The sequence below is a fragment of the Schistocerca americana genome, chromosome 1 (genome assembly GCF_021461395.2).
Source record: "Schistocerca americana isolate TAMUIC-IGC-003095 chromosome 1, iqSchAmer2.1, whole genome shotgun sequence".
NCBI classification, from domain to species: domain Eukaryota; kingdom Metazoa; phylum Arthropoda; class Insecta; order Orthoptera; family Acrididae; genus Schistocerca; species Schistocerca americana.
In genome coordinates this window covers 287363509-287387179 of record NC_060119.1, presented here as the reverse complement: position 1 = coordinate 287387179, position 23671 = coordinate 287363509, and positions in this window count along the sequence as shown.

Below are 23671 nucleotides of genomic sequence, written 5' to 3'. Positions count from 1 at the left end.
ATATTCGAACTTAGAATGTTCCATAAATTCTGCAGCATTTTGCAGGTCCGTTCCTTTACCCTCTTATATTCGGTAAGAAATGCAACATATTTTTTTTCTCCGTCAGTTTCGATTGAAAAGTGCGGAATTTCTTGTGGGACAGCGTGGAACATTCGCGCGTCAGCCCCTGTAGCTTCAAGAAGTTTCGACTGTTGGCGGCGCTTTAAGTAGCCTTCAAAATGGCAACTGTAACGGAGGACGTTCGAGGCAGAGAGCTGTCACTGAGTTTCTCTTGGCGGAGAACCAGAGCGTCCCAGATATTCACATGCGCTTGCAGAATATATAAAGAGATCTGGCAATGAACAAAAGCGCAGTGAGTCGTTGAACGTGGCTTCTGTCATCATCGCATCGCGCAAACCTGTCCGATCTCTGGCGTGTCGGGCTGCCGCACACAGCTGTGACTCCTACACTGTTGGAACGTGCGGACACTCTCATTCGATGTGATCGACGGTTTGCGATAAAATGCCTCGCTGCTCAACTGAACGTGTCTATTAGTAGCGCTGACACACTCGTCCAGCAGTGGGGATACGCAAAAGACAGAGCAACGAAGGACCACCTTTGCGGAATTGACAATTTTTTGTCGAACATCGTCACAGGCGATGAAACATGAATTCATCACTTCTAACTGGAAACAAACTGGCAATTCGTGGAGTGGTGTCACCACCTCTCCTCCGATGAAAAAGTTCAGAGCTACAGCCTCAGCCGGTAAAGTCATGGGGAGTGCATCTTCCATTGGGCCAGACAGATGGAAGTCGTACATTACGAGATTCGAGCTGTGGGGTGGATGAGGAAGGACAGTGCAGTAAAGTTTTGAGAGCTCATCTCGAGTGTGCAACTTACGTCAAGTTGTGCGTTGTCATGCAGAAGAAGTTCGTTTGCATTTTTGTGACAACGGTCATACACTTGGTTTCTTCACTTTCCTGGGGGTAGCATGATAAACTTCAGAGTTGGTTGTTGCGTCATGAGGGAGAACTTAAACAGAAAATCCCTTTCAGAGTCTCCGTGGGGAGCAGAACGTGGATGATGGAGGGATTATTGATGCAGCAAGACGTTGGTTTCGACGTCGACCAGTATAGTGGTACCTAGCGGGCAAACTGGCCCTCCCAGTAAGGTGGTCTGAGGCCGTACCCATTGAATGGAGATTATGTTGAAAAACAAGGTTTATAGCCAAAAGAGTGGGGAATAATGAATAAAAACAACCTGCTTTCAGGAAAAATGTGTTGTCGCATTTACTGAACGCTCCTCGTTTACTGTGCGCCGAAATTGTAATTTGTGTTTTTGTTCAAACAAAGGGAATGGAAGCGATCTTCTATCATTATTAAGCATTTTTCTTTCTACTCGGTATCCTTCCGCATGAGAGCTCCAAAAAAGGCTCCAGGGTGCTAAATATGCCTTCAAATCACAATATTGGCCCTTTGTTCACTCCGTACATGCGTGCCATTAAAAGTTGTTCAATTAATACACAGAGGAATAGTCTCTATGCTCGTTAAAGTAGCTACCTTCTACAGAATGTCAATTAAAATTTACAATAAGTCTTGTACACGATGGGCAAAACAAAACTAGCCCGGAAAATATTTCATGCGCCTTAAGACGGACAACGCAACTTACATCATCTACCCTCTGGGCACTCCTCACACAGGGCGGATGATGTAAGTTGTATTGTCTTTTCAGAGATGTAAAAAATTGTTCTGTGACAGTTTCATTTTGGACACGTTGTGACTTTATAATCGATACAGAATACGACAAGTATGATTAAAAATTTGTGTGTTACATTACGCAAAACTGGGACAAATTTATATTTTTTCAAACTTCCCTCCTTATGCGCCATATTTGAAAACATTTCGGCCATTTTCTCCTTGGTTTTAGAATTTGTGTTACTCGTCAAATCGATTTGTAGATCTGATCATAGCGGAACCGGAACTGCTCTTGTGGCTGGGTACAGTCAACTTCCGATTGAAATTAGTTCATATTTATTTCTTTTTCTCGTTTTTTCTTTCGTGAGTTATCAGTTCTCTGATTGGTTTAATACAGCCCGCCACGAAGTTCTCTTGAGAACTAACCTATCCACCTCGGAGTAGTACTTGCAACCTGCGTCCTCAATTATTTGCTGAATGTATCCCAATCTCTGTCTTCGTTTACAGTTTTCGCACTCTGCAGTCCCCTATAGTACCATGGAGGTTATTCCAGGATGCCTTAACGCATGTCCTATCATGCTGTTGTTCCTTCTTCTAGCAGCTTTTCCATATGTTCGTTTCTTCACCGATTCTGTGGAGAATCTTCTCATTTCTTATCTTATCCGCCCACCTGATCTTCAGACGCTTGTTCTCTTCTACTCCGGTTTTCCTATTGTCAGTGATTCACTACCATACAATGCTGTGCTCCAGACGTACGTTATCAGAAATTCCTTCCTCTAATTAAGGCCTATATTTGATACCAGTCGAATTCTCTTGGCTAGGAATGCCCTTTTTGCTTACGCTAGTCAACTTTTTATGTCATTCTTGTCTCATCCGTCATGGGTTACTTCGCTGTCACGGTAGCAGAAATCCTTATCTTCGTCTATTTCGTAACCACCAATTTTTATGTTAAGTTTGTCACTATTCTTATTTCTGCTAATTCTCATTACATTTGCCTGTTTTCGGTTTACTCTCAGTTCGTTTTCTGTAATCATTAGAACGTTCATTCCATTCAACATATCCTGCAATTCTTGTCCAGTTTCACCGAGGATAGCAATGTCATCAGCGAACGGCATCATTAATATTCTTTCACCCTGAATTTTAATCCTGAACCTTTCTTTAATTTCCGTTATGGCTTCTTCGACGTACAGACCAGTAGTGACGAAAAACTGCTTTCCTGTCTTACATCCTTTTTAATTCGAACTCTTCTGTGTCTTCCGATTTTATTTTCCGTCTTTGTTCTTGTACACTATGTATATCCCCCATCTTCCCCTCTAACCTATTTTTTTTATTACATTCCTAGGTGATTTATATTGCTGTATCCCTGTCTTTCCTTGAACATTTTCTCCTTTCGTGATCAATTGACGTATTTCTTCCGTTACCTATGGTTTCTTCGGAACAACCTTCCTTGTGCATATGTCTGACCGTCCAACGCCTGTGAATGCCCTTTTTAGGGATATCTACTCCTCTCCAACTGAACTGCCTGCTGTGACATTCCTTACCGCAGTGTCCACATCTTTAGGGAACTTCAAACGCGTCTCACCAATCCGTAGAATTTCAGTATCCCACTCCCTTCCACAGTTATTATTTCGGACGACTCTCTGAAACTTCAGTTTGCTCTTCATCGTTACTAAATGTGGCCCGAGTCTCTATCTGTTCACTGGTACGCCATGCAATCCAATATCTGATTTTGGAATCTCTGTCTGAGCGTGATGTAATCTTCCCGTGTCTTCGGGTCTTTTATAGGTACACCTCCTCCTCTTGTGACTCTTGAACAGAGTATTCGCAGTTACCATGTGAAATTTATTGCGAAACTCAGTTAGTCTCTCTGATCACTCATTCCAACCGCAAATTCCATATTCTGGCGCACCCCTTTCTTCTGTTCCTTCCCCCACAAGCGCGTTCCAATCCTCCATGATTTTTATTTCCCTTTACATACAGAATTAACCTTTCAGTATCCTCATAGACATTTTCTCTCTCTTCATTTTCAGCTTGTTGCTAATGTGATAGAATTTATTGACGATAAGAAGGAGAAAACGATGACGATACTGGAGGAAAAGGCGACGGAACGTGCAAGCAAAATGTTGAATCTGAGTGTGTCGATGATGTACTAAGTCTGGAGGCAGGAGGCGATGCTGAGCGTAGTGGAATTCCAGAATCTGACCCAAAGAAGGAGAATAAAACTTGACAGAATTAATGTCTCATTGACAATACAGATAAATGTGTTACTAGGCAGCAGTTTATGCGCTATTAGTAAATGATATAAAACATACCAACTTTGTGAATACATCAGAGCTTTTATCGCACGGAACTGACCACAGAAATTGTTCTATCTGTGTGAGCTGTGGCCAGCGCTCTTTGGCATTTTCTCGCAATCGAGTGGCGTCTTATTGCTCCCTGAGTTACTACCATAATGAGTTTCTGACTTGCCTCCATCAGTGGCAGCAGCAGCGCTTATCAATACTGATACAGTTGTACCATCTTTGGTGTGACCGCTATATTTCCGTTTGGTGGTGTGTGTGTGAGGCAGTCGGTGGGTTGCGACAGAGAGCGAGGAAGTCTCCGTGGCGCAGGGGTCAGGCCAGGGCCGCTGGCGGCGTGCACGCGCGGTCGTATTTTTGAGGCACTAGCTGCGAGAGCTGCGAAGTTCGTCGCCCACCGAACCTGCACACTGAAGTTGAGTGATCAGTTAACCTGTTATGAAACCTCAACTACTGTGACATCTCTTCGTTCATTGCCGGTTGTTGCTCCCTTGGCCGTTCCCGCAAGCAGCAACGTATGGTGTTCTGGAGTCAGCGAAATTTTGCAGCTGTCTTCTTGTATGGTGTTTAACTATAGAATTGATTGTAACTTTTTAGTGAAGTGCACCAGCGGTGTCTTCTGCCTTGTGGCCATTAACTTTCTGGTTACCTGCCCTGGTCATTAGTGTAGTTTTCCGGCAGTGTGTTTTCCTCGCCTTGTTGATGTTGTCCAGCATGGCATGTAGTTCGAGAGCCTTGGTGTTGTTCATATTTTTTTGAGTGGTTATTGTGCCTTGACTGTATTTAGAAGCCAATAGTCAAGACGTAGTGCTGCTGGTATCTTCGTCCTCGCTGATATTTTCGGTTATCGTGCCGATGGTAGGTTGGAAGGGAATTGATTTAGGGCTGCCTGTCTGACCTAAACTTATGTTAGAGTTTCCTCCCCAGGCCGACCCTTGGAACACCTCTGAGCACCGCTGTTCTGTTGTTCTGGATTGTGATTTTCTTTTAGTCTCAAGTTCTGTGCGAGACCTTCAGCTGCGTATTAATTTAGTTTGTTTTAATGTTCAGTATGTGGCCTTCAGCCGAACTTCTACGTGAAGTATTTTAATACAAGGCCTTCAGCCGTCTTAAATTAAAATTTGAAAAATCATTTGAAAATTTTCCTCTCTTTCTTAATTTTGTTATCCAGGCCTTAAGCCCTCAGTTCTTCTATTTTGTAACTAAGGCCTTCAGCCATGTGTATTCCTTGAGGCAATTTTAATAACTTGTGTTTTGGCCTTCGTCCGTATTGTTTCTGAATTCTTTTAAGGGTATGTGTGGTTAAGCGATTTAGCGAAATAAAGTTCGTATGTTTGTGCAACTAACAGCAACTAATTTGGACCCCTTTCTACAACTTGATCCGCTCTGTCCTGCGAAACCAGATTTCACTATGAGATCTGGTTTTAAAATTTACTGTGACAAGGTATACGATTCATCATATAACAACGAGAAAAAGTTGTTTCAGAAAAGTTACACTACGTAAGATTCTCACGAAAAAAAATCAAGCTCAGAACTAAAGCTGCTAGTGGTTTTTTCGGAGGAAACATGGATTCTTAAACGCTACGTTATGGATAGATGCACTGTCAAAGTGTGAAGTGGTGGTCCAGTAGGTAGAGCAATATACTACAGTCCTGAAGGTTCTGAGTTCCACCCCGGATAGGAGTGGGGAATTCCCTTGTTGCAGTCCCGCTAGGAGGGAGTCCACTCTGTCTGTTATCAAATGAGTACTGGGAATCGTTCCTGGAAGTAAAACGCAATCATGACTAATCTGCCACCCTCCCCCTCCTAGTGACGTGGCGGACAAAACGTGCACTCTACCTGCAGTCAGGTGTATCCCGGTCGCGAGTCTGTGGCACAGACTTTACTGCGACGGGGTGCAAGAAGAAATGTCAATCAATAGTTCTGTTCAGTGAGTAACTGTTGTACTGTGCAGGACACTGGCATATAGACGTTTAGCCTGTCACTTCCTGTTCTCCCTGTTCTTAGGGAGTAAACATAACGGTTCTAGTTGCTGTTATGCATTCAAGGTATTGTCATAAAATCATTGCACTTGAGACTCACATGTTTGCAGGCTGAACTGAGAGCCCGAAAAACACTGACCCTCCGCAGTCTGGTGTTGTAGACAGGCGTCTCTTTTTTTCTTATCGACTAATCGTTGTCTGGCCTTCGAAAACCGTTAACCATCCTAGAACCTGCTGGCCCCATTATGTCCCATAGCTTTTCCTCAGTGCGCTGTTCTAGCATAGGAGCCCTGAACACACCCCTATTTTCGTAAGCAGACAGAGAAAGAACCAAATTCTCTGGTGTGTTTGGAAAGTGATATATGGTACGTATACCTCATACTGACACTATTACTCAGTTCAAGTGTCTGGGACGTAACGTTCTTCTCGAAGTATTATTTCGTAGTTTGGCACAAGTCAGCGAAAGGCAGTAAATTGTCTTAGTTGCAGGTGATTTACTGTGACAAGGGAGCACACCGAGTGTCCGTTCTGTACCGAAGTTCACGAGGCAGCAGCGATACGAGACACGAAGAGCAGCAAGTGTGTCGCGCAGTTAGGATACGCAGCCAGCCTGCGGAGCGAATTACTCGCGACGGCGACAGAGCGGCGGCGCGTGTTCCGTTACGGGAAGCACCTTCCGGCTACCACACAGTGCCTGCGTAGCAACTCAGTGCTCATCAATCGTTTTTCGTCAAGAGCCAATACTAACATTGTGGAGCAGCACCTCGGACCGCATATGTATCGATCTTATTGAAAATTAGTAATGCGTATAAATTAGTAGGTAATAATGGTAGCGTGACTAGGGCCTCCCGTCGGGTAGATCGTTCGCCGGGTGCAAGTCTTTCGAGTTGACGCTACTTCGGCGACTTGCGCGTCTATGGGGATTAAATGATGATGATTAGGACAACACAACAACCAGTCCCTGAGTGGAGAAAATCTCCGACCCAGCCGGGAATCGAACTCGGGCCGTAGGGTTGACATTCTGTCGCGGTGACCGCTCAGCTACCGGGGGCGGACAATTAGTAGGTTATGAAGCCCCAATGGACTAGCAATACTAAGGGTGCAATAAGCTGGCTGCCGGCCGCCAAGTACTTACCGTTGATTGTTGGTACTATTGGAGCACTTCCCGTCGACTGTCCTCTGTTTCGGATAGGTGTCAACTATAGCGACCCCGAAGTTGTCACTCCATAATTGCCTGACGAAGCGTTGTTGTATTGTCTCCGTTAGAGGAAAATTAACTGAATGATAACAGTAACTGTACTTACTTTTAAATGCATTATGCACTATAAGACAAGTTCACGAATTTTTTCTAAATATTTTGAATGTCATTTCTCTTCTACTCATTGCATCGTATTACAGCATCTATAATTTAATTTCTTATTCATTGCTAAAAATATGTACCACATTTGAAGATAGTCATCTCTATAATATACATTCAGGAACCCATGTTACTTTGAGATTTATAACATAGCAGTTGATAGGTACGGGGCACAAGTGCTCATGAGATGTCGACACTATTTCTTGTTGCCTTTGCGTATCAATTGCAGAGAAACATTATTACGAACGCCCTTCATAATCCGCTCGGCCAAAGATCTGTGGCATGGTCGACAAATGCGAAGGTAATTTCCGGAGTACCCCAAGGAAGTGTGATAGGGCCGTTACTGTTTACAATATATATAAATTATCTAGTAGAAAGCGTCGGATGGCCTTTAAGGCAGTTCGCAGATGATGCGGTTGTCTGCAATAAAATAGCAACGCCAGAGGCTAGTAACGATTTGCAGAATGACCTCCAGAGTACTGATGAATGACGCAGCCTCTGGCAGTTGACCCTGAACGTAAATAAATGTAACATAGTAAAATCCACTACTGTACAGCTACACTATTGATGATAAACCGCTTGAAACAGTGTCTGCCGTAAAATATCTAGAAGTAACTATTCGGAGCGACGTTAAGTGGAACGACCACATAAAACAAATGGTGGGAAAAGCAGATGCCAGACCCAGATTCATAGGAAGAATCTTAAGAAAAGGTAGCTCATCCGCGAAGGAAATGGCTTATAAAGCGCTTGTTTGACCAATTCTTGAGTACTGTTCATCTGTCTGACACCCCTACCACGCAGGACTGATAGAAGAGGTAGAGAAGGTCCAACGAAGATCGGCGCGTTTCATCACGGGATTGTTTAGCAGCGCAAGAGAATTACGAAGATGCTTAACAAACTCCATTGGCCGACAGTACAAGAGAGGCGTTGTATATCACGGAGAGATTTACTACTGAAATTTCGAGAGTCGTATTACGTACTATTTCCCTACACCTACGTCTCGCGTAACGATTACGAGCAGGAAATTCGAGAAATAGAGCCAATACAGAGACTTACCGACAATCATTCTTCCGACGCGCTACTGCGAGTGGAACAGGGTTGGCGGGCTCAGTTAGTGATACAAAACATGTCCTTCGCTACAGACTATTAGGTGGCTTCCTTGAGGAGTACGATGTGACGTAGATGTAGAGCGGATGCTTCACGAATCTTTCTCGTACGGGCACGTGACGCGAATTAATTTAAGTTTCCAAGATAACGCCTCAGAGTTTCAGACGTTCTAGACTACTATAGTTCTGCGTCACTGTTGTGGTGCTTTCTATTTGAGTATATTCAGTAAGTACACAAACTCCAGCGACGAAATGACGGAGGTTGATCAGGGCTGTTTTTTGAGTACACTGTAAGACAAAAAAAGGAACTACCACGAAGGAATTATCCGAATGGGATGGAGATCGGTGGATGTGACCTACATGTACAGACAAACACTGCATGATTACAGTCTCAGAAAAATTGTCTGATCTATTCAAATGTAATAGCTTCACAAACTAAGCAGGTCAATAATGCGTTGATTCACGTCTGGCCCTTATGCCAGAAGTTACTCTCACAGCTGGGGAGAGATCCGCCAAACTTGCTGGACAAGCACAAAGACAAGCAGTGCTTGTTGAAATGTAAGCCCAGAACGGCTAGTCATGAATGTCGTCGGTGTATTGCTGTGCTGTAAGGATACCGCGAATGACAACCGAAGGGGTCCTGCTATGAAAAGAAATGGCACCTGGTTGTCGGGCCGTATGGCGGACGACAGTGAAATTGGTATCCCGCAGCTCTCCAGACACGTCTGCTCTGATCATCGATGCTCATTTCGAAGCAGGGCCCATTACTACACACATTTCTACTCCAGTCAATGAGCTTCCAGGCCGAAGACTGTCTGGAATGTGTGATCTATGGAAGTAACTGCCATGGCTCGCACAGCCACACAAACGCAACGGTCGGTTACCGCGGCAGAGTTAAGCGGCGCCTGCAACTCAGTGCCGGCGCGTTCCGCCAGCCAACGCTAGAGGCGTTCCCGTCAAACATTCAATCAGCTGCGAACTACGCACGCGCACGAGCCTTTTTCCGGCGCGGATGGGCACACTATAATATCACCATCCACTAATGAGGGATCGCCAACGGCCGCCCATCATCACTCCGGAGTCAGAGGAGGAAGACTGGAGCCGCTGGGTGAAATAGCCGGAAGAAAGGGTTCAAAAATGGCTCTGAACACTATGGGACTTAACTTCTGAGGTCATCAATCCCCTAGAACTTAGAACTACTGAAACCTAACAAACTAAGGACACCACACACATCCATACCCAAGGCAGGATTCGAACCTGCGACCGTAGCGGTCGCGCGGTTCCAGACTGTAGCGCCTAGAACTGCTCGGCCACAACGGCCGGCGGAAGAAAGGGAAGCAGGCGCCTTTCAACCCGACACGGACTGCCGCCCGGAAGGTACTTCGACCCAGTCGGAACGTCCAGATACCATGTCTCGCTACGCCGGACATCGACCCCGGAATCTGCGCCCGTCTACTTCCTCGGCATCCGCCGGAAAACGTCGAGAGAAAACCCGACAAAGGAACGTTAAATTCAGTTCAGTTGCTAATATTTCAATTCAATAAGGTGGCATATTCTTTGGCTTGTTATAAAATTTTGGTAGGAGCCTTTTGTTTTCGAAGAAAGTTTATCTTTTTGTAAAATTAAGTGCTGGCCTTGCTCCACCTAATAAAATTTTTTTGTTCGCACGTGGGTGTTAATCTGTGGAAATAACAGTAACTAACTGTAATTGGGGTAAACAAATCTAAAATGAACTGTTGAGAAAAATGGCCATTTTTTTCCAGTCGTAGAAATCGGTAGATTCAATAGTCAGATTATCAAACCAAAAGCAACAACAAGAACTACATTAGTAAGCCAAGGACGTTGTTTACATTGATATTGTAAAAACGTATTGCTCTACGTTTAACTGAAGTAACAAGAAGAATATAAATGACTTGCTCCACATCAGACTACTGAAAATCAGATCATTTTTTTAAGAAAAAATAACGGCGTAGGCTTCCTCCGTAAATTCACTGTCAACAGTGTCGGTGCATGTCAGAACTAATCTGGCCACTTCTCACCAGGCAGCAGCACTGTTCAGGGCAAAAAAATGCAATGTCCACTTCTACCGCCCTGCCCAAGGGTACCCCATCTTCTATTACTTATTAAACAGCAGTCTAGAAATACATAAAAAAGACATCACAGTACTTCACTTGCACTCAATCGCCTACAGTCGCGCTGAAATGCGTATCCATAATACACTTCAGGCCAATTCGAAGCTTTTTGCATGGAGTTTTCGTGATTAATTTTAATGGCCAAAATAATTTCTATAGAAATTTGGAATAGCTACATAGTAGAGTGGGGTGGCGGCCACGACCGACACTTATGCGATGACGGCAGTTGCTGTTCTGAACGCCGGCAGTCTTGACAGGACATTCCGCCCACTTTTGGAAGACTGGATTGTGTGGCGCGTGCCCCCGGACTCCAACCGCGTGCTGATGTGGTCGACGCCGTAGAGCTGCTACTGCCACAGCTCTCGCGGCAGAGTAGAGACACGATGCGACATAACGTCAGTCCCCGTAGATTAACGGGAGAAAAAAACCTGAAAAACTTGCGAAGAGGCGTTCCTCGCGTAGTCGTTGTATCTCAATTACAAGTCCGCAGCGTTTCCACTTATGCGAACTCGTATAATTGATGCTTTTTATTATTAATATTGTATTGTTAATTGCCCGGATTTGCAGTAGTTATTTATTCTTCTCTCGTTCGCATAGCACACACCACTGATTGCGAGGAAATATTTTAGTTAACAGTTTTTTCTTACACTGTTGTCTCGTTGCTATGGAATTGTTGTGCTGGTATGCAGCGAGATCCAGAGATACTCCTTGATTCAGTCATTGCAAGGTTGCGTCGTAATACGAAAATATTTTAAAGTTCACTTCTCAATTAATGACGTGAATATTTGCACTTCAATGAAATAGTCTTTCATGAGTAGTCGTCGATTTAGTCATTATCAAACTATTTAATGACGTAGTCCACACCGGGTATTTAACTGGTAGCGAAGAGTTTATTGTTATTTTGTCACTAAATACTTATAGCTCCCGCACCACACGCACACGGAATAGTTTAGTTAAGTAAGTCCGATTGAGTTATAGTTTATTGGCAATTACCACAACTCAACACTTTAGCGTAATTGTTTCATCTTACGTTAAATCAGTAAGTGGCTCGAAACAGCATATGCAGACACTCCGGGATGATGATGGCATTGAAACAGAGGATGACACGCGTAAAGCTGAAATACTAAACACCTTTTTCCAAAGCTGTTTCACAGAGGAAGACCGCACTGCAGTTCCTTCTCTAAATCCTCGCACAAACGAAAAAATGGCTGACATCGAAATAAGTGTCCAAGGAATAGAAAAGCAACTGGAATCACTCAATAGAGGAAAGTCCACTGGACCTGACGGGATACCAATTCGATTCTACACAGAGTACGCGAAAGAACTTGCCCCCCTTCTAACAGCCGTGTACCGCAAGTCTCTAGAGGAACGGAGGGTTCCAAATGATTGGAAAAGAGCACAGATAGTCCCAGTCTTCAAGAAGGGTCGTCGAGCAGATGCGCAAAACTATAGACCTATATCTCTTACGTCGATCTCTTGTAGAATTTTAGAACATGTTTTTTGCTCGTGTATCATGTCATTTCTGGAAACCCAGAATCTACTTTGTAGGAATCAACATGGATTCCGGAAACAGCGATCGTGTGAGACCCAACTCGCCTTATTTGTTCATGAGACCCAGAAAATATTAGATACAGGCTCCCAGGTAGATGCTATTTTTCTTGACTTCCGGAAGGCGTTCGATACAGTTCCGCACTGTCGCCTGATAAACAAAGTAAGAGCCTACGGAATATCAGACCAGCTGTGTGGCTGGATTGAAGAGTTTTTAGCAAACAGAACACAGCATGTTGTTATCAATGGAGAGACGTCTACAGACGTTAAAGTAACCTCTCGCGTGCCACAGGGGAGTGTTATGGGACCATTGCTTTTCACAATATATATAAATGACTTAGTAGATAGTGTCGGAAGTTCCATGCGGCTTTTCGCGGATGACGCTGTAGTATACAGAGAAGTTGCAGCATTAGAAAATTGTAGCGAAATGCAGGAAGATCTGCAGCGGATAGGCACTTGGTGCAGGGAGTGGCAACTGACCCTTAACATAGACAAATGTAATGTATTGCGAATACATAGAAAGAAGGATCCTTTATTGTATGATTATATGATAGCGGAACAAACACTGGTAGCAGTTACTTCTGTAAAATATCTGGGAGTATGCGTGCGGAACGATTTGAAGTGGAATGATCATATAAAATTAATTGTTGGTAAGGCGGGTACCAGGTTGAGATTCATTGGGAGAGTGCTTAGAAAATGTAGTCCATCAACAAAGGAGGTGGCTTACAAAACACTCGTTCGACCTATACTTGAGTATTGCTCATCAGTGTGGGATCCGTACCAGGTCGGGTTGACGGAAGAGATTGAGAAGATCCAAAGAAGAGCGGCGCGTTTCGTTACCGGGTTATTTGGTAACCGTGATAGCGTTACGGAGATGTTTAATAAACTCAAGTGGCAGACTCTGCAAGAGAGGCGCTCTGCATCGCGGTGTAACTTGCTCGCCAGGTTTCGAGAGGGTGCGTTTCTGGATGAGGTATCGAATATATTGCTTCCCCCTACTTATACCTCCCGAGGAGATCACGAATGTAAAATTAGAGAGATTAGAGCGCGCACGGAGGCTTTCAGACAGTCGTTCTTCCCGCGAACCATACGCGACTGGAACAGGAAAGGGAGGTAATGACAGTGGCACGTAAAGTGCCCTCCGCCACACACCGTTGGGTGGCTTGCGGAGTATCAATGTAGATGTAGATGTAGATGTAGATGTCGTCTACTTGGGTCCTACTCGAGACTAATTGAGTGTATTCTTCCATAGAATGTTCACTTCTCCTTAAGGTCCAACTAATTTAAAGTCAAGTCCAATGTTCCCCTAATTCCGTTATTAGATTTCAATTAACCCGTAGTGCACGGTTAAATGAGTCTATCTGTTCCTGTCTCAGTTTATAAAATCAGTTTCTTAAGCCGTGAATCCCGTCACGCAACAAACACTTCTAAACTCGAAAACAATCTCGTCACGATTCGCAATCTCAATAATTCAGATTAGAACTGCTCTCGTACGTCTGCACTGGATGAGTTCTAGCAAGCGACTTCTTCTGTGGAAGAGCATTGTAGGCGCGTTGAATTTCTTCGTTGCGCTTACAACTGTCTTCCACATAAAAGTTATCTCTGATGACATTACTTTGGACTTAACTTTTGAGACATTAATTTTACATTTGTCACATAGATATTTGTCCATTGCTGAAATACGATGTTTCTTCTTTCTCTTTCGCTAACAAATATGCTCAGTGGTGTACAATGTAGTCGTTGACACAACTCTTTCGTGTTGCTCATCCGCAAAGATGTCGTCCTGCCAAGATAACTTTCCCTGCTTCATGTTCTTTCTTAATTGACTTTAAGGTGGTCGTTGGGGCGTTACAATTGACAGGGGGAAGGGTTGGTCAGGAATATGGAAAAACCAAAAACAATACACATTACCATGATTGTTACGGTGGAGGAAGCATGTTGGCATTCAAAACAGTTTCCAGTCGTCCCGGAATGGATAAATACATTCCTGTATGGTTTTGAAGGGATCTACACCATTCTTCTTATAAAATAATTCAAAGTTCTGGTAACGATGATGGAAGCGGATAGCGATCACGTGGTCTGTCCCCCAAAGTAGACCACAAAGGTACAACAATATTGAGAACTAGTGACCGTGGTGGCCAGGAGGTATGCGACAACTCATCCTTATGCTCACGGACCACAGTATTACCATTGGAGGACAAACACTGTACCGTGGGATGGATCTGATCAGCCAAAATAGGCACATAACCCTTGACAGTAACGCGATCTTGCAGAGTAACCTCGGGGCTCACGAAATACCATGATAAGGCGCCCAAATCTTCACCGAACTCCCACCATGAAACTCTTGGGGCGTAAACTCATTCAGAGATAGGAAAAGTGTTAAACAAAACGCATCCGACCAAATGGTTGCCGGCCGAAGTGGCCGTACGGTTAAAGGCGCTGCAGTCTGGAACCGCAAGACCGCTACGGTCGCAGGTTCGAATCCTGCCTCGGGCATGGATGTTTGTGATGTCCTTAGGTTAGTTAGGTTTAACTAGTTCTAAGTTCTAGGGGACTAAAAACCTCAGCAGTTGAGTCCCATAGTGCTCAGAGCCATTTGAACCATTTGAACCATATGATTGCTCCACAGTCGAGGTTTATGGCATCGGCAGCACGTTTTCCTGTTACATGCATTTGTATCACTAACGATTGGTTTCGGACTTCCAGCTCGCCCTACAGTTCCCTACTTCTGGAGATTCCTTCAAGTTGTTTTGGTGCTGACAGGGTTAGCGTGTGTGACATTCAGTTCTGGAGTGACTTTTGCAGTTGTCGTCCCCTTTTTTCTGTCACGATCCTCTTCAATGACCGTCTGTCTCGATTACCCACCACACAATTCTTTCTGCGTTTTGACGTAGCGGATGATTTTTTCCCGCTTTCCCTCTATCTGGTGTACATCATTGATACGGTGCCTCTTGAAACACAAACCACTTAGGCTCCCTGCGTTACAGAAGCACCCACCATACATGCACCAACAATTTTCCCACTGTCGAAGTCACTTAGCTCCGACGTAATGAACTCACAATTACACAGAGTGACCTGGCGAAACTACAATCGTGGGTTCTTTGATTGCTTTGGGAGACGGTTGATCGGAACTACAACATATGAAATATTCACTTTATTGCAAGAAAGATGATTTACTTAAAGTTACGCCGAATATTTACAACTATCTTTCAAAACATTAAAGCGTCAACCGATGCACACTTATACTAAACTCTTCTGTCATAGGACAGCGTTCTCAGTGTTCAAAATTTCAGTTCCATCTAAGACACGAATAACACTTGAGCCCTAACTAGTCGATTTCTTCTTCTTGTCCAGATGTCACGAACTGGGCTGAATCTTCCTCTGCTCGGTTGCATATTAGCCTACGCGTGATAACGCTGCAGAGCTGGGAGACAGGACTTGGCTTTGTCAGCGCCTCCCATTCGTGGTAACGATACGATTTGCCGACTTTGGTACGGCACCTCCATCTTTGGACGATTCCACGACTAGCATCTGTATTTATGTTCAAGAATGTATTTCTCGCGGTGTTTTCATATTTTTGACCAACCCCTGTGTATTAGAGACGGGTCGTTCGAGAACTAACGGATCCAAAGGAACGGTTCACCAAGATGAATGGAACGAGCGAGGAACGAATTCTAAGGAACGGTCTTTCATAGTTCACTTCAGTCGCGGCTTTCTACTTATAGTTCCCGGGAACGAGAAACGGTCGGTCTCGTTCCCGAAAGGCACGTCGGTCGGTCTCGTTCCAGCCTCGGTCCCGTTCCCGTCTGTCTCGGCCTCGGTCTCGCTCCGCCGGAATCGTCCTTCTTCGCGTGGCCACTCGTCGCAGTTCCACTGCCGACTGCTCATAGTTAGCTCAGTGTAGAGTTGTTGTTGAAACATCCTGGCAGATCAAAACTGTGTGCCGGACCGAGACTCAAACTCAGGACCTTTGCCTTTCACGGGCAAGTGCTCTACCAACTGAGCTACCCAAGCACGACTCACACCCCGCCCTCACAGCTTTACTTCTGCCAGTACCTCGTCTCCTACCTTCCAAACCTTGCGGAAGGTTCGCAGGAGAGCTTCTGTAAGGTTTGGAAGGTAGGAGACGAGGTACTGGCAGAAGTAAAGCTGTGAGGGCGGGGTGTGAGTCGTGCTTGGGTAGCTCAGTTGGTAGAGCAGTTGCCCGCGAAAGGCAAAGGTCCCGAGTTTGAGTCTCGGACCGGCACACAGTTTTGATCTGGCAAGAAGTTTCATATCAGCGCACACTCCGCTGCAGAGTGAAAATCTCATTCTAGATTTGTTGTTTGTTTCGTTCGCTTTGAACGCCCATTCTAGGTCTGTCTCAAACCTTTTTTGAACTCTGAACTTCTGGTTCTTTTCGTATTCTATTCAGCATCCACGACCGGTAATTAAAATGTATTTTATAATTACGTAAATTACATAAAAATTACGTGGTGTGTCATACAAACATCTTTTCAGGTAACAAAAGGGCATATCAGCTTACGTCGCTATTTCGATACACAGCAGAAGAAATACTTGTAAAAAGGCAAGATTTTTTGTTATTACACATGCAAAGGACGTCGGCACGGCACACACGAGTGGCCATTTTCCGTCTTTTTTTGATCTAAGGTAAAAGAGCATGTTCATTGTTATGGAAGGCAGACCGACTTACAACCGACTGAAGCCCGCGCTTCGTAATCGAGTGTATGGTGTCACATTTTGTAAAGAGAATATGATAACTCCTACAATGTTATTTCAGTGGTACAGGGTGGCGCACGAAAAATCGGCCCCGTGTTCTAGACTGCTCATTGTCGCTTACCAATCGCCATCTATTATTACATGTTTATCTATTCTTTTCGTAGCGGTCAACAAATCATGCGTAACTGGCGAGCAATCTGTACTCGCGACAGGTTTTTCGTGCGCTATCTTATATTATTTCACTGCGATCAGCCACATAACGCTACAGTTGGCTAAACGAGAGGTTTTGCGGTATCACGAAAATTACAAGTGTGTGAGACTTCTGCTATGAATAAAAAGTCTATACTCCAGGGGGGAGGCAAGTGCCCCCTCTTGGCCCCTTCCATCTTCAGTCACTGTGATACTAATTTTCAATTTTTCATAAGAACCATATACCAAGCACAATGAACGGTGAACAAGTAAAAATGAACGATTCCCAAAAAAAGAGCGATCACCAGTGAACTAGTTCCCAAGGATGAACCACTTTTCCCATCCCTACTGTGTATGCTTGTCACATGTAAGGAAGATATTTTGACGGTCATTAGCGTTGATTCCAGGAATCCTCGAGAAATTTTACTGGTTTGACACTGCTTGAAAACTGAGTTTAGTTTGTTCAAGAAAATTGGGAGAAAACTGCTGAGGTCATCGGTCACTAAGCCTACACACTATTTAATCTAACTTAAACTAGCTTACGCTACGGACAACACACACACCCAAGCCTGAGGGAGGACTTGAACTTCCGACGGGGCAAGCCGCACAGACCGCGCGGCTACTCCGCACGGCTTCTTTCAAGAGTGTTCACTGGTGCAGTGCAGTGATTCCTCAGACTGGATGATACTGCATTACAACAACTGTGTCGTTCTTCCACCATTCTCAACAGTTCCGGGTAAATGGTTTTGTCGAGGTTGGCAGTTAGCTGACTAGTGCAGCACGGTAACACACACTGCTGACTGGTGAAATGCTTGGATCGACAACTTCGTATGTGATCCACTGCTCCTTTAAGTCAGGAGTTTTCAGAATTTTCCATTTAGAAACACTTCCCCTCTCAGTTATTAGATTTTTTGTTGATCATTCATTGTCTCACGTGTCGTACTTGGTTCTACCATCAGAGTTACAGCACATGTCTGTCTCCATATTTACGTTGCATCCTTGAATTTCGTCCTTATCCATGTGAAACAGAGCAAGGGAGGTTAAGGTTTAACATTCGGTCGATGGCGAGGTCATTAGAAACGGAATGCCGTTATGAGATGGGAATGACAGAAAAGGAAATCAGCTGTCGTTTCCAAAGCAGCAGTTGTCTTATACGATTTAGGGAAAACTCAGAAAACTAAATGCCGATGGCCAACTGGGATTTGAACTACCTTCCCTCAGAATACGAGCCCACTATCTGAACCACTGTGTCATCTCACTCTGTGTCATCCATACACTACAGCAAAATTAGTGTAAGGAAGTACGTTACTGGAGAGTGAATTATTAGCCTAATGAGGAAAACACACTTCCTGATTTTCTGGATGAAATGCTGCGTCCACTGTTGAGCTCAGAGGCCATGTGTGTTATAGGAACGTGAGAAGAAGGAAACGGCAGTAGAGCAGTTAGACCATTAAGCGGTGATGACGACAGTCTTTTCCAGTTTCTGGAGGAAAAAAGACATCTGAATTCACTGAGGCACTCATCTTACAAAGTGGTGGCAGGAAAACCAGTCGTTTCACGAGATCCAGAAAATACACTGCTTCAGTGAGTAAATAACCTTATTGTCTTTAACAAGAAGTGAGACATTAACGACCTCTCGGAAAACATATTGACAAAGGGAAGTTTGTTTTCGTTCCCTAATTATATTCTGGAAGGAAATGCCTATGACCATCACGTATCACACGCGAAGAAAGAAGTGTATACAGGCTAAGTTAAAAGATATACACTCAAGCTCCAAAGAAACTGGCATACGTATGCGTATTCAAGTGCAGAGATATGTAAACAGGCAGAATGCGGCGCTGCGGTCGGAAACGCCTATAAAAGACAAGTGTCTGGCGCAGTTGTTAGATCGGTTACTGCTGCTACAGTGGCAGGTTATGAAGATCTAAGTCGGTTCGGAAGTGGTGTTATAGCCGGCGCAGAAGCCATGGGACACAGCGTCTCCGAGGTAGCGATAAAGTGAAGATTTTCCCGTGCGATCATTTCATGAGTTCAGGAATCCAGTAAAACACCAAATCTCCGACGTCGCGGCGGCCGGAAGGGATCAACGATGACTTACGAGAATCGTTCAACGTGACACAAGTGCAACCCTTCCGCAAATTGCTGCAGCTTTCGATGCTAGGCCATCAACGAGTGTTAGCGTGCCAACCATTCAACGAACCATCATCGATATGGGCTTTCGGAGCTGAAGGCCCGCTCGTGTACCCTTGATGACTGCACGACACAAAGCTTTACCCCTCGTCTGGGCCCGTCAACGCCGACATTGGACTGTTGAGTTGATGACTTGAAACAAGTTGCCTGGTTGGACGAGTCACGTTTCAAATTCTATCCAGCGGATGGAGACCTCATGAATCCATGGATCCTGCATGTCAGGAGGGGATACTTCAAGCTGGTGGAGGCTCTGTAACTGTGTGGGGCGTGTGCAGTTGGAGTGATATGAGACCCCTGACACGTCTAAATACGACTCTGACAGGTGAAACTTCCTGGCAGATTAAAACTGTGTGCCGGACCGAGACCCGAACTCGGGACCTTTGCCTTCGCGGCCGAGTGCTCTACCATCTGAGCCACCCAAGCACGACTCACAGCCCGTCCTCACAGCTTTAATTCCGCCAGTACCTCGTCTCCTACTTTCCAAACTTCGCAGAAGCTCTCCTGCGAACTCTCGAGTTCGAGTCTCGGTCTGGCACACAGTTTTAATCTGCCATGAAGGTGAAAATGTTTTATATCGCCACTATTCGAACCAGAAGCCCCCAAGTCGTGTTCCATCGGCCAGATGTGCGTCAGCGACTTCAGCTATGGAGACAGGCCCGACGTCAAATGGTCTCACTTAATGAAGTGAACGGACGGGACAAAAAGTTATTGCTCGGAATTTTTCGGAAGTACTCGATACAGCGGTGCGGCTTTTTCCGGTCGGCACGATTTCCTTCAGTTTGGTAGAGCCGTTGCGTCAGCACTGTTTACCCTTCGCTATTTCTTCATGGCGTTAAAGAATTTCACAGGTCCAGTGGCTGTTGCACGGAAAGAGGTGATCTAGCGATCTATCTTCACAAATCTTTAAAAATGAATGGGACGCCAGACGAGAAGGACAAGAATTCTGAACATCTGTTATGCGACTAGTTGCATAACCGACGGATACCACAAATCTGGTATAAAACGACGTTACAACACCATGTAGAAAGAATTTAAACATTTAGTAAACTATGACAGAGCAAAAAGTTACAGCGATCAACAGACGGGAATCGTTGTTCTGTAAATCAAGAAGCACTTTGTGCGAAATCTGCAGGCATAGAGCACGTGAAAGAATTGGTGGTCCGAACAGTAAATTTTCTGAAGTCGGACGAATTATTCCACTGTCAGTTGCAACAGTTTTCGATGGGAATGAACGAAGAATATGGAGACTTTATATATAACTGCGAAGTGCATTGGTTAAGCCAGGGGGTGGGGGGGGGGGGGGGAGGGTATACCTGACACGATTTCTCGATTTAAAACTCATAATTTTTTAAATTATGAAGAAAACAAAAGAGCGGAGCGAAAATTAGTACATCATGAATGCATTGCAGACCGTGTATTTTAAATAAACTGGACTGCACACTGTCCACAGTAAAAAGTTGAGAAACAACATATTTCTCATTTGATAGGAATGCATTTAAAAAGAAAATCGTATTGTGGAAGGGACAAATCTGTCAAAAAACACGATTCATTGACATAAGCTCACTGACGTTCCAGAAAACGAAAGGTTTGAAGAAGTTATTGTGGCCTTGAAATAATTACAAGGGTAGCTTTCTAAACCTTTTGAGAACACTACCAATCTTACGTCTGTTTTGAGCTGCTTTCAAGACCATTTGCCTTTACAGTTGAAAGCACCCCTGTGCATCTGCAGAGGGAATTGATTCATCCACAATGTAATTTCCGTTTAAAAAATAAATAATTTTACGTTAAAATTGTAAAGGAGGTTTACATTGTTTTCCTCCAGAAGGATTTGCACTTGTCCATAATGAATTTGCAAGCGTGATAGAATATTTTGATCAACATATGTGAAAGTCTTTTTTCGATTATGAAACTAAATAAGTCACAATCACTTGACAAGGTAAGTGTGAAAATCTGTGAAATTGTCTTCATCTGTCCGTATGCCGATAGTATGTACAAAATAAAGATTATATTATGTCTTCAGCACGCCAAAAACAATTAAATGACACTGAAAACTTTTGTGATCTATGTTGTTGAGCAATATGAAATATGAAACCAAGTGGCATGCAGTGTGACTGCGTTGTTATTTACGTGCGGCGTGTTCGCAGTTCTCCCCTCTTCTCCGCCTCACGCTCAGACAGCATTGTGCATTGGTGGGGGATTTGTGCAGCCAGATGAGAGACCTTATGACACATGAGCCAGACGCTTGCATGCATGCCGAATTCTTGGCAGTCCCTGGTTTCACAGCATACTCATCACGAAAATCTCTAAATATTTAGGGATCCGACTCTCCGAAATTGCGACTCTTCAAAATACCTAGGTGTGGTGCCAGACGGGACTCTGACAAACAAAATCCATCTGGAGTGTGGCAACTAAAATCAAAACTCGGAACGATATACTCCAGAATTTAACAGGAACCACCTGTGGACACTGTAACAGTTCTCAGGTCTTCAGCTCTAGCTAGCTCTTTCATACTCAGATGCAGAATACTGCTGTTCCATCTAGCCAAAGAGTTCACACACTAAAGAAATTCACTCTTAGCTCGATCAAGCAATGTGCCTCATTACAAGGTGTATTCGTCCCACAAACACGCACTGGCCACCAGTCCTTCCTAACATTTCACCGTCATCCATAAGAAAATCACAGACATTGCTGAATGTGCTGACAATGTGAAACAACACAGAGTTAGCAATTCATTCAGAAATTTCATTATCAGAACCCCAACGACTGAGGTCTAGAAAACCAACGTGGAACACAGCATTCAGCCTGCAGGACAGTAACTTCAGCATGCAAAGAAATCATCAAGGGCAACAGGAGTCTTCCATGAAGCACCACCATCTAATTAAAACTCCGTGGGAGTGACCAACAGGTTTTCCTTTACCCCGACGACATTTGTGCATATTCGATCGTATCAGAAGTCATCGGAGCAGATGTGGACCATTGCTAAACTATTAGGGATGGAAACGTTCAAATTTGCAATGAAAGACCGCGAGCCACGGATGCAAGCTGGTGGGAGCAGTATTATGTAATGGGAGTTTCACGATTTTTCTGCAGGAGCTTCTGACTGTTTTTCAAACCTGGAGCAAGAGCTATGAATTTAAGATTGAGTGCATGTGTATAGAAATGTATACATGGTGACCCAAAAGTCTGTTAAAATTTGAAAATGCATTAATTCACCGAATAATGTAAAGAGATAAAAACTGACACACATGCCTGGAATGACACGGAGTTTTACAGAAGCCAAAAACAAGTGCAAAAACTGGCCAACACATAGCGCTAGACAGTAACATGTCACTGACGGCGCGTGAGAATCGTAAAAAAAATGAGCTGCTGCTCATCCTTAGCCTGGCTTAGAAAAACCTACTGGAAGGTGCTACATAGCACTCCACCTCATACTGCTACACGTGTGAAAGATCTCTTGCGGCACATCCCCTGGGGGAGGGGCGGAAAGGGCGTGGGGGAAAGCGTGCTGAGCCGAGCCGCCATTCCTGTAATGTTTTCCCTCCCAGCGCCCCAGATCTCAATCCTGTAGATACTAATAAACGACATCCGACAGTAATTTCTCACCATGACTACTGATATGCTGTACAGTGTTGTTCGCATCATTGTCCATCGACTACAGAATTTGCTGATGACAGCCGACATGTTGAGCATTTGTTATACACCGCCACTTGCGACTTCAGTGATGTCAGGCAAAAACTCGCTGGAGGGTGAAGTGGAGGTCTGTTGCGTTTTCTAATGAAAGCTAGTTCTGCCTCGGTACCGGTGATGGCCGTGTGTTGGCGAGAGGGAGGTTAGGTGAGCGCTTCCAACCAACTTGTCAACGGCCTAGGTACACTAGACCTACAACTAGCGTTATGGTCTGAGGTGAGATTTCTCACGACAGCAGGACCACTCTCGGGACTATCCCACGCACCCAAACTGCAAATTTGTACGTCAGTCTAGTGAGTCGACCTGTTGCGCTCCATTCATGAAAAGCATTCGGAGGGTTGTTTCCCAACAGGATAACACCGGTTATTAATGTACCAGCATTCCCCTTTTACAATGGCTTATCTCACGTTTACGTTAATCTGTAATCTTGCAACGTTAATCTCTTAAATAGCTTACCTGGACGAAGGTATTCACAAAATATCGTTACCCTACTTTTTTTTGTATTGGGATTATTTTTCCGTCAGCGTACAATTGAATTTGCTGCCAAAATCACTTTCTTGAAATTTCAAGGACGCTTATACTATTTCAATACAAGTTTTGTGGAATTCCTTAAGTCGATCTATCTCATGTCCAGCATTAGTTGTGTCACTGCTCTTGCCGAGGTGCGATTTGGAAACAGGCTTAACGGTGACTCGTCGGACAGCACTACACTCATCGAGTCAGCCATTTCCACTGTGCCGTTTGTTCTAATGAACACAAGCAGCATTGTGTGCCACTGTGACTAATAA